General features: G+C 46.3%; 1 protein-coding gene across 20 annotated transcripts in view; it reads left to right on the top strand.

The window, feature by feature from the left end:
- Window positions 1-10,258, top strand: part of THRB (thyroid hormone receptor beta) — a 384,544-nt gene that overhangs the window by 55,633 nt on the left and 318,653 nt on the right. Inside the window, exon 1 of one of the 20 annotated variants that reach the window (XM_059920422.1) lies at window positions 7,333-7,449. The exons of the other annotated variants lie outside the window; for them this stretch is intronic. The gene's annotated coding sequence lies outside the window, so the exon portion shown is untranslated. Of the gene's footprint in view, window positions 1-7,332; window positions 7,450-10,258 lie in introns of those variants that run through there. 20 annotated transcript variants of the gene reach the window in all.

Genomic DNA, 10,258 nt, shown 5'->3' with positions numbered 1-10,258 from the left:
CCCTACTGTTTTTTGTGCCCCTCACATCTGTAACATAATCTTACAGTGATTAGACTTTAATTTTTATATACTTTTGACTCTGCCACCTCAAAAGTAGTCATTGGTGGTCAGTGATCACTTACTGAGTACCTCCAAGGAACCCCTTCGTAGAGTAGTTGGAATCTGTTTTCACTGCAAGGCTGGGAACTAAGGCAGACCATTCTGCCTGGGTTCACCACCAACCTCCACCACTAATCACCTATGTAACCTCCAAGTTACTTAAACTTTCTGTGCCACAGTTTCCTCATCTGAGTGTGAGGATATGAAGCTCTGAGAACAGTCCCTGGCATGTAGTATGTAGCTTTCAGTTAGCTCTTGTCATTATTATATTTTAGAATAAACACTGTGATTGTCCTCAAGGTTACAGAGTATAGACAGAGTTGTGAATGGGAAACTCAAAGACAATTGGAACATAATGTGTTTTTATTTGTGATGTTTGGCGGGGTGTCCAGCCTTTAGAAGAACCAGACACTTTGAATAAAGGATACAGCAGGTATTTAAAGAAAAGAAAACAGACCATGAAACTACAGTTAATCTGTTCAAAATCCAAATTGGTGGAAAAACAGCAGTTCCTCACGTGCTTATCCCATCTGTGTGGGCCCTCACATGTCTCCTGATAGCTGTCCAAAAGTCAGAGATAAACGTGTTTTCTTTTCTTTTTTATTTAATTTTTATTGGGGTAGAGTTGATTTGCAATGTTGTGTTAGTTTCAGGTGTCCAGCAAAGTGAATCAGTTATACATATACATCTATCCGTTCTTTTTTAGATTCTTTCCCCATATAGGTCATTACAGAATACTGAGCAGAGTTCCCTGTGCTCTACAGCAGGTCCTTATTAGTTGTCTATTTTATATGCAATAGCATGTATATGTCAATCCCAGTCTCCCAATTTATCCCTCCGTCCCCTTTCCCCCCGCTGGTAACCATAGGTTTGTTTTCTACAGCTGTGACTTCATTTCTGTTTTTTTTTTTTTAATATTTATTTATTTATTTGGTTGCACCGGGTCTTATTTACTTATTTATTTTTAATATTTATTTTTGGCTGTGTTGGGTCTTCGTTTCTGTGCGAGGGCTTTCTCCAGTTGCGGCAAGCGGGGGCCACTCATCATCGCGGTGCGCGGGCCTCTTCACTATCGGCCTCTCTTGTTGCGGAGCACAGGCTCCAGATGCGCAGGCTCAGTAGTTGTGGCTCACGGGCCCAGTTGCTCCGCGGCATGTGGGATCCTCCCAGACCAGGGCTCGAACCCGTGTGCCCTGCACTAGCGGGCCGACTCTCAACCACTGCGCCACCAGGGAAGCCCTTCATTTCTGTTTTTAGGTGTGTTTTCTTGGGGGGGCCAGCAGCTTAAAGGAATAGGCTCAAGTGTTTAAAAAAAATTTTTTTTTTTTTTAAATTTTAGGGATTAGTGTTAGATAGGATGTTTCTGTTTGGAGAAGGCTCTTTAGTGATGCAAAATATTTTTGTTTTTTTCTGTCTGGTGTGTGAAGGGTATCTACATCTCATACCAGCGGCAGCAGAGCAAAGCGTAGCATACCTTTCTCAAGGTGTCATGTAGGCAAGTGAGGGGGTAAATTATCAACACGTGATTCAGGTGTGTATGTAGACGATACTGTGCCTTACGTGTCTTGCCTTGGTTCATTCCATGATACTGTCCTGGAGTGCTGTACTTCCTAGAAAGCTTTCCTAACCTCTGCGACTTGCAACATGTTCCTGCACCTCCCCAAAGGGAGAGGCACCCCTCAATCTGCCTCCACTGCTTTGGGGATAAAGTTCAAACTCCGGGGCAGGGCACAGAGGGCCCCTCCAGCCCCCTCTCCCGCTCCTGACCTTCCCTGTGCCTCCCCGTGTTAATCACTGGGAGAGGTGGGAGTCGGAGACGATTCCCACGCCCCGCCCCCTGTGCACGCCCCGCCCCCTGTGCACGCCCCGCCCCCTGCAATCCCCTTTCTTCGCCGTGAACAGGACCTGGGAACATGATGGAATTGTCGCTCGCTTAACTACTTTACACAAGACTCCATTTTAGCAGAATGCGGGGAGAGATTCTGCTGCTGGCCTTGGAGAAGCGAACTGCTGTATTGTGGCCGCACGGCAGGGGAGGGCAGCGGGCCTATAGGAGGTGAGAGCGGCCCCCAGCTGGCAGGCGGGTAGGAAAATGCAAACCTCGGTTTTGCAAGGCGAGGAACTGAATTGCGCCAATAGCCAGTGCACTTGGAAGGGGACCCCAAACCTCAGATGTTTGCAGCCCCAGGCAACACCTTGATTTCAGCCTGATGAGATCTGAGCAGGGGCCTGAACTAACCTGACCCATGGGCTGACCCATGGATAATAAATTGTGTTGCTTTAAGCTACTCAATTGGTGGTAATTTGCTGTGCAGCAATAGAGAAATAATGCAGTTAGCCTTGTCACCTGTTTTCCTTAGGACAGGGGCATTCCATGTGTCCCCATCCAGGGCTCCCTTTGGGCGTCTCTAGACTTGTCATCCTCTTCTCAATGGGAGAAAACAATTTTTAAATTCTGAAATCATATGCTATATTTGGCCTTTGTCTCCTTGGCTTATTTTTATTCATAAAACTATTACCAGCTTCATATTCTGCTTTTATATTCTATTAAATGAATGTAAGTGCAAATATCTTATTGAAAATTATTTTACATTCTTCGAAACTCAGCGTATCAGAATACATAGCTGAAAGAGTAAACTCATTGTCAAATTTAGACTGGGTCTGGGAACAAGCGTGAATTAAGCTGTGGGAGAACTACAGTGGCTCCTGGGAGAGTAGTCACTAACGGTGGGCTATGAGAATCCCCCCCTTGGCCCTATCAAGGTGTTGTTTTATATCAATAATTTTAGTGAGGATATAGATTACATATTAAAGTTGGGGTTGACATGAAGCCTAGAAACATAGCACATACTTTGAGTAACAGAATTAGGATCCAAAGAGATCATTTCAGGTTGAAATGATGATGGGCCAACTCTAACAAGATGAACTGTAGTTGAGTAGGTGTAAGAGCCTATAGTTAAATTTTTTAAATCTATCTAGAAACTAGGGATGGGGTGAGACAGACAGCATATGCAAAAATATTTAGATGAGTTGTTTACAAGTTGGCATAAATCAGTGGTACATTGGGGCATGTAATGGGGCCTGTTTGAATCATGAAGTTAATTTTAAAAACTCTATTAATTGAACTGCCGAGTACAGAACAAGGAGAATAGTCCTCCGTTGCATATGTGGGTCACACCACTGCTGCAGGGTTGGGTAGTTCTGGACACCTCTTTATGGGGTCAGAGACAAACTGGAATTTCTCCAATGGGCAGGAACCAGATGGGTGAGCAGATTTCACTCACATACAATATTGTGGAATAATCTTCGCATGGATATTTTGCCTGTGGAAGAGAAGTTATCTAAGTGGTAGAACTTCCTTTCCATGGCTTTGGTGAATGGAAGTTACAAGGAAATAGATTTTTGCTTAAATTTAGGAAGTAATCACTAACATGTACAGTAAGCCCCTACATAACAAACCTTCAAGTTGTGAACTTTCAAAGATGCGAACGTGCATTCGCATGTCCCATCACGTAAGTTAGTTCACGTGTCTGGTGTACACTGTCACGTGCGTGCATCCTCTACAAGTGGTTGTGCTTTTGTATGCTGTATTGTACAGTGCTGTAGAGAGTACAATAGTACAGTATCTTTATTTTAAGCCCAGGGTGTCTGGAAGCAAGCGTAAAAGCAGCGGTATATAGCTGATTGTGTTAGTAGGGTACCTAGGCTAACTTTGGTGGACTTACGAACAAATTGGACTTAACGAACGCGCTCTCAGAACGGAAACTCGTTCGTATGTAGGGGACTTACTGTACTTAATACCAAAATAGACTGGGCTTCCTTTGGAAGTTACTGAACCCACTTTCCCTGAGATGTACAAATAGACGCTGGGGTGGAGGAAAGCAGATCCGTGGAGTCTTTTGCGTGCATTGTCATCATGTGACAGTGATGGACACTGTCACCAAAAGACACCAACATACATAGTTAAAGGCTAGAAAGCTTCATTAAAGGTAGAGTACAGAAACTTAGGTATATGGTTTTATACAGTCGGAGGTGAAACAGCACGTTTCTAGGCAGAAGGTTGGCTCCTCCAGGCTGCCCAAATTCCCCATGAGAGGGCATCTGCCTGTGAATCAGGCCACCGATGTGGAATGCAGATTCTTCTAGATGTGAGAAGCTGCCTGTAGCAGGTGCTGTTAGCGCGCCCCCAGATCCCCTTCACTGGGCCGGTGTGCCCATCCTCCAGGGGCTGCCAGCTCCTCACATCTGCACCCTCCCCTGTAGCATTGCCCCTGGCTGATGACACCTGCCTCACCCAAAGAGGCCTGGGAGGTGGTGGCCCCCATTCCCGGGGGCAGCCCTTGGCCGACGCCTGGCTGACACAGAGCTGGGCCCGCGCAGTCCCCTGGTCTGTGTGCAGGACGACCTCTGAGGAGCGATTCAGGCTGCAGAGCCCCTGGTGGGTCAGGCTGACTTGCCCTGACCCACATCTTCACTGCTTTTCCCTCTGCCCCATCACACCTCCCTCACTCCCTCTGATGTTCTCCTAAGAGCCCTGACTTGCACGGGAATTGTCATCTGAGGCTCTGCTTCTACGGGTGCTTATCCAAGACACCGCCTTTGCCTTTCTTTGGATCATTTGTAACCTCTCGCCCCTGTGCACACAGGAGCTTCCGCCTTTTCATCTGCCCTCTTACCCGGTGCTAATAATTCGGCCAAGACATCACTTCCCCAAAGTTCCTATTCTGGGCATGGGTGAAGAGGAGGTCATTTTGCCAAAAGCATCCCCACCAGGCTCAGGCTTTCCAGCCTGAGGACCCTCCGGCAACACTGGAAGAGATGCCCTCCGCGGGCCCGCCCCACTGCAACATCTCATCGTATCACTTTGTCCACTGAAGTGCTCCACATGCGTGAGCGTGCACACACACACACACACACACACACACACCTTGTCTTGTTCCCTCTCTGAATGGCAGTGCGACCTGACTCTCTAAGGCCGGTGAACAGATCAGAGGCTTCACACATCTGGCAACGGTGTTCCAGGGGTTATCAGCCGCCGTGTGTTTCTGCCCCTTTGTTCTTCTCTCCAGACATCCTTCCCGTGATGCGCGGATCACCGGCGTCTGGCGTGGCGTGTGGGTGAGGAGAAAAAGCTTGGTGTGAGGAAAGAGGCCTGGTGTGGGAGTCTAGACTGACGTGTGTGATTCCTGACTCTGGACTTAAGCGGACAGCCACGTGACCTTCCAGTCAGTTAGATTTTCTCGTCCCAGTGTCGTTGTATATGAAGTGAGGAAAATGTGCTCACGCACCTGCCTGACAGAAGACCAAGGGAGGTCGTGCATCTGAGGGCGTCTTAGGAAAGTGTAGAGCCCACGACAGACATGAGTTATTCAGATGCAGTATTAAAATGCAGTCCTGCTCATGAAGAGCTTGCAAAATAGTAGGAGAGCTGAGGTATGAACGTAAATAAAAATGATTTAAGGTGGAGATGATCTGTCCCTCGGGAGGGACAGAGTTCTGTAGGAGTTCACAGGAGGGTGAACCCATTTCCTGTTGAACATTTGTTCTTTGGGTCCAAAAGTATGTTCATCTTCTTCCCTGTATTTCCTTTCCGGCTTTGGCCATGTAGACAGCCGGGCCTTGCATAAATCCAGAGAAAGAACATAGATCTTTTACCCCTTTTTATGCTTAATGGAGAAAAAGGGCCTGGTCCATATATACATATGATTGATGTAGGGACTGAATCATTTCTTTAGAATTAACCCTTTGCAGTTAGATTTAAGGGTGTTCATTTTCCAGTGGATTTTACTACACCAGCCAGATGTGAGAATTGGAAATTTTCGATATGGATCTGTTTTTAGTGTTGATTAACTGATTGTTTGATCATAATGTGAGCAGGTCCATGTTATTATAATTATACTTACAGTGCCCAGAGCAGCTCAAAGAAGCTGGATAGAGACTGCACTTGATCTTCCAGGCTGCCCATCCTGCGAATAACGGATACTCCAAGCTTGGAATGGCAACCTCAGAGAATCAGTGCTCCAGGGTGGTGTCAGGTGCCTGGGCTGTGGAATGCTTTCCCGATAACTTGTATTCTTCTTATTTCTGACAGCCAGGCTCAGGGTGAAACTAAAAAAATACTAATTGCTCTCATTAATCTTCTAACTTACACAAGCAGATATATTTTTAAAAACTCAGCAAAATAGAGATGAAGATATATATTTTTAAGGAACCTGACCCGCGAGTTCTGACTCTGCCTTTCTTAGTTCAGCGATGGGTCCAGCCCGTGTTATTGATGCCACGTGTTCAGAAAGGTCGCCCTCCTGACCTGAAGGCCTGGGCGAAGCACCTCCAGGGGCGCCTGGCCTCCTCACCACCCCACACCCCCGGGCCCATGGTGCTGGCCCTTCCTCTCTGTCACCCAGTCTCCTGCCATTCTTCTTTCTTCCCTTAGAAAAGCAGCAGCTCTTTGCATACTCCTTATGATGAGAAAAGCACAGTCCCTCGTACTTACTCCCAGATACTAACATCGCCATTCCAATATCATTCCTTTCTCTTCCTTTTCATCAGGCAGGGATTCGGTTGTTTCCTGACTCACGTTGGGATCAATCCAGTCCCCTTCTCAGTACATCAGGGTCATTTTTATTCTCTCCCCAGCCCTTGCTCTTAAGGGCATATTTTAATGATTATCGTGTGTATAAGCATTTATGTGGTTCTTTGATTTCTCTAGTCACTTAAGCTGTAATTAAATGAACTTATTTACAAAACAGAAATAGACTCACAGACAGAGAAAAAACCTACGGTTACCAAAAGGGAAGGGGCGGAGGGATAAATTAGGACTTTGGCATTAACATATACACGCTACTATGTATAGAACAAACAACAAAGACCTACTGTATAGCATAGGGAATTATATGCAATATCTTGTAATAACCTATAAGGGAAAGGGATCTGAAACAGAATATATATATATATTTATATAGTTAACTTATATGTATATAAAACTGAATCACTTTGCTGTACACCTGAAACTAACACAACATGGTGAACCCACTGTACTTCAATTAAAAGTTTTTTCCTATTCTTATGAAAGACAATTAATTAGACGGAGGCCTAGCCGTCTACTCTCGCTAAGCAGCTTGGGCAGGCTGAGGCGGCGGCCCGCGGGGCAGCTGCGCGCGTGCGCACGGCTGCCCGCTTTGGTTTCATTGCTGGGCCCACGTGCTCGCTGTTTCCCATCTTGCTTTTTCAGTACGCTGGGGACGTATTCGATCTTCCGTGCTTGAGTGGTTGTGGCTGGAGGCGGGCTCTGCTCCTGGCATCCTGAGACTATGGGAAACCTCCGTCCCCGCGGCTCCTCGAGCGAACGTGGTGAGCTCGGATCTTGCGCAAGGCTCCTGCTAAGCGTAGCGAGTTACCGAGTTAGGGCCAGACGCGGCCTCCCCTTCTGCGCAGGCGCGGAGGCCTCGCCGGCTTTCGGTGGGGCGCTGGGCGACCCAGTCCGTCCTTGGCGTTTGTGGACTCCTCGTGCCCTTGCCGCACCGACCAGCGCCCTGCCCTGCTCACTGCTCTACATTTGCTCTCTCTGTGACCCTCTGTGACCCTCTGCCCACACATTTCCTGTCTCCTTTGCCTCGCTTGGCCTAAGCGGCTCTACTCTCTAGTGTTCTGAGTTTTTCTTCACGTCCCATCCATCCAGTGTCCTAAGTTTAGCGCCTGTGGTTTAAACTTTGCTCTCTCACTCTCCCCTCCCCACCTCCCCCTTGTTTCCTATGACTGGCCAGCGATGTCGCCCTGCACCTATGAGCCAAGCTGGAAACCTCCAGGCCATTACGGACTTCTCCCCAACATCCAGGTGTTTCCAGTGAAGGTTGCTCCCATCCAGCGCTTTGCCTGCATCCCCAGGCCAGAGCCCCTATCCCAGGCCTAGGCTACCCCAGCATCCTGGATCCCTCTACCCGATTTTTATTTTTTAAATTCCAAAAAGGCAACCTGAACACGCCCTGTCCCGTATGATAAGTGAACTCTACACGATAAAATTCAGAAACCCAGGTGGGACCTAAGCCCCCTCTCCTGTTACTGTCTGTCCCTCCCCTCTATATGCCAGACACACGAACTTCTTACTATTTTTAGAGGAGGCTTTTCTGCCTTTGCACTATCATTGTTTTTTTCTCCCCAAAATGTCCTCCTCATTTTCTCTAGCTAAGATCTATTCTTCTTTCACAATGATTTTATGAAGTTTTCTGGATTTCCTCAGGTTGAAGTAATTGTTCTTCTGTGGGGCGGCTGAATATGGTCCATGTCTCTATCAAGACATCTAACCCAACACTGAGTTTAAAAAAAAAAAAAAAAAGAGTTCTTCGCATTTGCAGAATAATTTATAGATGGCAAAGCTTTCTCACAGACTTTCTCTCCATGGTGAGTTGGAAAAAGCAGAGATAGGAAAGAGAGGCTGTGTTCCACGGCACTTTGGTGCCTGTTCTATTTTGGTCATTTTTGATGCACATGTCCTGTTATCTACACCTTTAGCAACAAGGAAAGTGTGTCAAACGTCCTGCCACTTCGGAGGATAAGAGCCTGGGCAGAGCACTTGGTGAGAATGGCCAGCCAACTCTGTTCTTGAAAGTGATAGCCTTGAATTAAAGACAGAAGGACCCAGGGGAAATCTATATGGACTCTTAGAACCAGGCTTTTTTGCTAAGAACCTTCTTTGTAAAACACTGAATACCTTTTTAAGGATAAATTTAAGCTAGGAACTGCTCCACCTCTTTTCATCTTTTTTGTTTGTTTGTTTGTTTGTTTTAATCATGGAATTAGGTCTGCCTGGTTAATCAGTGCCCAGAGCAAAGGTAATCTAGGGGCAGTTGGCACTAGATAATTCAGCCACTGGCTAGAGGTTCAACCAGAAGAGAGTGAGAGAGGGTGGACTCAGAAAGCATTTATTGAGCTACCTAAAAGAGCATATAATCATTGAGCTTTAGAGCTTGAAAGGATCTAGTCTCTACTTATGGCTGAGGAATGACCTGGAGAAGACAAGCACCTGTCAGGACCCGCACCATTAATGGCTGTGAACGCCAGACTCCCGTCCAGAACCCTTTCCCAGCCTCATCAATAGATACAAGGGTATAAAGATGCCTTGTGAGGGCAGATAACTAAGGGCACACTAATACAGTTGATTGTGAGACTGAACCTTCATTGGGGGGTAAATTAGGTGGATGATAACAGTAATAGAAGCCAAGAACTTCTTTTTAAATTAATTTTTATTGGAGTATAATTGCTTTACAATGTTGCGTTAGTTTCTGCTGTACAGCAAAGTGAATCAGCCATACGTATACACACATCTTTCTTAGATTTCTTTCCCATTTAGGTCACCACAGAGCACTGAGTAAAGTTCCCTGTGCTATACAGTAGGTTCTCCTTAGTTATCTATTTTATACATAGGAGTGTATATATGTCAATCCCAATCTCCCAATTCATCCCACCACCCCCTTCCCCCTTTGAGAAGCCAAGAACTGGGTTATCTCACTGGATCCTCACCAAAACCCTGTGAGAGGATGTATTCATTTCCTATTGTTGCAGTAGCAAGTTACCAGAAGTTAGTGACTTTAAGCGACACAGATGTATCAGTATGATCTTAGAGTTTGGAGGTCAGAATTCTGAAATGAGTTCCACGGGACTGAAGTCAAGGGGTCTGCACACCTGGTTCCTTCTGTAGGCTCTGCGGAGCGCATCCATTTCCTTGGCTGTCATAGCTTCTAGTGGCCACCTCTTTTCCTTGGCTTACGGCCCCTTCCGCCATCTTCAAAGGACATTATTCCAGTCTCTGCTTCCATCATCACCTCATCTTCTCCTCTGCCTCTGCTTCCCCCTGAATCCCTCTTCTAAGAACCTTTGTGATTATACTGGGCCTTTGTGATTATACTGGGCCTATCAACTAATCCAGGATGATCTCCTCATCATGAAATCCTTCACCTAATCCCATTTACAAAAAATATGGTACCGTAATCACAGGTCCCAGGGACTAGAATGTGGATATATTCGGGGGGGGGGGCATTGTGCAGAGAGGTACTATTCTACAGCTGAGGAAACCGAGGTTCAAAGCGATTAAGTAACTTCCATAGAGTTAGATGGTTACTAAGGACCACAGTCATTCATTCTTTACCGCTATCTCTGGAACTGA

The sequence above is a fragment of the Balaenoptera ricei genome, chromosome 4 (genome assembly GCF_028023285.1).
Source record: "Balaenoptera ricei isolate mBalRic1 chromosome 4, mBalRic1.hap2, whole genome shotgun sequence".
In the NCBI taxonomy this organism is placed as follows: domain Eukaryota; kingdom Metazoa; phylum Chordata; class Mammalia; order Artiodactyla; family Balaenopteridae; genus Balaenoptera; species Balaenoptera ricei.
This window is presented reverse-complemented; position numbering and strand designations above follow the sequence as displayed.